This window comes from Priapulus caudatus, unplaced genomic scaffold (assembly GCF_000485595.1).
Source record: "Priapulus caudatus unplaced genomic scaffold, Priapulus_caudatus-5.0.1 Scaffold782, whole genome shotgun sequence".
Classification (NCBI taxonomy): Eukaryota; Metazoa; Priapulida; class Priapulimorpha; order Priapulimorphida; family Priapulidae; genus Priapulus; species Priapulus caudatus.
The window spans coordinates 121,126-124,564 of record NW_014577843.1 but is presented as its reverse complement, the minus strand read 5'-3'; positions in this window follow the sequence as shown (position 1 = coordinate 124,564).

The following is a 3,439-nucleotide window of genomic DNA, read 5'->3' as shown; positions in this document are numbered from 1 at the left end:
TTCGTCTCTCCTCCTCTTCTTCTCTCTCTCGTCGCGCGCTCTCTCTCTCTCTCTCTCTCTCTCTCTCTCTCTCTCTCTCCTTCTCCCCCTCTCTCTCCTTCCCCTTTCGGTGTCTCTCTCTCTCCTTCTCCTCCTCGCTGTCTTTCTCTTCCCTCTCTCTCTCCGTTTCGCTCGCTATTGCTATGCGATTATTCCGCGTTACGGCGTTGTCCATTAGGGAGATGCATGTGTTACGAATGCTAATGATTTGGCACGCACGCTTGTAGTAAGGATTTGCGTATGTGTTATAGATTCCACGCGTGAGCTCACCTCAAAATGCTCCACAAAACTTATTACACAGACTAATTACACAGCCTCCGCGCACCGGTCGGATGCGGAGGGAGGCTGAGGATGCTCGTTCTAATTAACACCCGCGGGATGTCAACACAGACGTCTGCTGCTGCTGCTGCTGCTGCTGCTGCTGCTGCTGCTGCTGCTGCTGCCGTTGTTGTTGCTGTTGTTGTTGTTGTTATTATTATTGTTACTATTATTACTATTACTATTACTATTACTATTACTATTACTATTATTATTATTATTATTATTATTACTATTATTATTATTGTTATTATTTCCAAAGTGGATCACGACATTAGCTGGTGGCTTCTGGGTTGATCGTGTCCCAACCTGGGACATAGGGATTCAATCCAGCATTTTTCGCAGGATGTGTGCTGTTCCCAGTAGTGCAATTTTCTGCACTTCTTGGGCAGTGTGGTGGCTGTTGCCACAAAACACACGCGCAGTGTCAGGAGACACCGCCCGTGGACACTGTTGATCTAAACCAATGCGTGGCACCGTGCAATCCTAACCCTAACAACTAATTATGCAGACGACATCTCTCTCGCGCGCGCTCTCTGTCTTTCTCTCTTCTCTCTCTCTCTCTCTCTCTCTCTCTCTCTCTCTCTCTCTCTCTTTCTCTCTCTCTCTCTGTCTCTCTCTCGCTCTCTCTCTCTCTTTTCTCTCTCTCTCTCTCTCTTTCTCTCTTTCTCTCTCTCTTTCTCTCTCTCGCTCTCTCGCTTTCGCTCTCCCTCTCTTTCTCTCTCTCTCTCGCGAGCTCGTTCTCTCTCTCTCTCCTTCTCCCCCTCTCTCTCCTTCCCCCCTCGGTGTCTCTCTCTCCTTCTCCTCCTCGCTGTCTTTCTCTTCCCCCCTCTCTTCGTTTCGCTCGCTATTACTATGAGATTATTCCGCGTTACGGCGTTGTCCATTAGAGAGATGCATGTGTTACGAATGCTAATGATTTAGCACGCACGCTTGCAGTAAGGATTTGCGTATATATTATAGATTCCACGCGTGAGCTCACCTCAAAATGCTCCACAAAACTTTAAAGTCACGACGTCACGAAAACGCACTAATTTCCCTAACGAGATGCTGTTAATTACAACTAATTAAGTGCTAAAAGGCCATAACTGTGCTGCTATCGCGTGTTATGCAGTTCTGTCGTAACGCGTAGAACCGTGAACCTTTACGAGGAAATGCCGCCAGCGCAGCAATCGACATTAGCTAGCAGGTATAACATCAGTGCATAGCGTACGCATTACACCTATCGTCAACATGAACTTTCTCGCAACGAGTAAACTTTGACATTTGCGGTTAGAAAGCTTACTGATTCTAAAAGAGTCGTGCGTGACGTGAAAGCTTCAGGGATGCTCGCCTCTAGAGTTGTGCATTCAAAGATCACCATGTCGCGCATTTTCGTTCGTTCGCGGATCCGTTTCGCTTTCGCTATCCAGGTGCGCAGCGGTGCGGTACGTTGATGGCTGACACAACTGCAGGAAGGCGTGTGTGCTCACCTATTCGCCTTCGCGTGCACACACACACACACGTACACACACACGTACACACACACGTGCGCTGAAAACAACTGTGTTTAGTAGAATCACGCCCACTGTGTAATAGGCTTGATGTAGGCATAGCTTATCAGTAGTCATGATGTAGGCAATACTTATCCGTAGCAATATGTTAGCGATACTTTATCAGCGCATGATGGTAGCATATACTACTCATGTAGCGAATTTGATGCTAGCAATACTTATCGCAGGCATGAGTGTAGCGATACTTATCGAGTATGCATTTTTTTGTTTTTTTTTGAAATGTAGATAGCTTTCATACTCACCGACTCAGCGATGAAGTGCTGGCTCTGTATTATCCAGTAGATGACGTGTAGCATCAGTGTTCCAGCTGCGCCGCACGTATGTCGTTTATGAGTGTATTAGCCATTGATTACTTGTTCAGTAGCATTGACTGTACGCGTTCTTATTGATCGTTCCCACTCCAGTAGTCATGATTTTGCATACTTATCAGCGTAGTCATTGATGCTAGCATTATTATTCAGTAGCATGACGCTCATGCATTAACTATCACTTTAGCATGATGTAGCATTATCTATCAGATTCGCATGATGTAGGCATTAACTTATCAGTAGACATTGATGTAGCATTTCGCTAATTATCAGTAGCATGATGTAGCCATTTGCTTATTCTGAGTATAGCACGATTTTGCTTTGTAGCATAGCTTAATCAGTGCTCTAGCTGCGAGTGCTAGCATAGCTGATCCAGTAGACTGCAGTGTGCATAGGACTTATCGAGAGCATTGATCTAGCATAGTACTTAATGCAAGTTAGCATTGGATATGCTTAGCGATATCTTATCAGTATGCAGATTGGCATCTGCCGTTTTCTATCCCCTTACGCAGCATGATGTAGCGATACTTATCAGTATCATGAGTTGTTGTAGCTTTGCGCAGTGCTGCCCGGTAAAATAGAGAAGGACACTTTTATGTAAACGCAGTTACATTATTTGTAGCATTTTGTAGCACGTAATGCTGTTCTATATCAGAGTTGGTAATATTTACTGTATACGCTACATTGTGTACGAAGAACATCTCATTAAGCATTATGATGAAATAATTGACTGTCACACAGCAATGGGTTTAGCCTCATTCCGTATCCTGTGCTGTAGTGATGTAGCATATTATTGTCCCGGCGCGATCCATGTAAAATGTATCACAGCATGGCCTACTTAGAATTTGCTTGCTTATATAAGTACATGTGAGAAAGCCGCAGGCATAAGGCGAAGCATATATCACAAGTTGAGGTGCGCTTTCCCATATACATTTACACTATAAATAAAATAAATAAATAAATTAAATTAATAATAATAAATAGATGAGAATATATACAGAAACATAATATATATATATATATATTACATAGTTATATATACTACATCTTATATATTACGTTAGTATGTATACTATATGAGAGCTGTTCATCATATATAATATTATACTATACGTATTACAGCACACAATATTATTAGTTTTATACATGGAATTTTTTATTTATTTTTTACTCTTTATTTATTTAGTTACTACGATGCTTATTTGTATGTGTGTGCGTGCG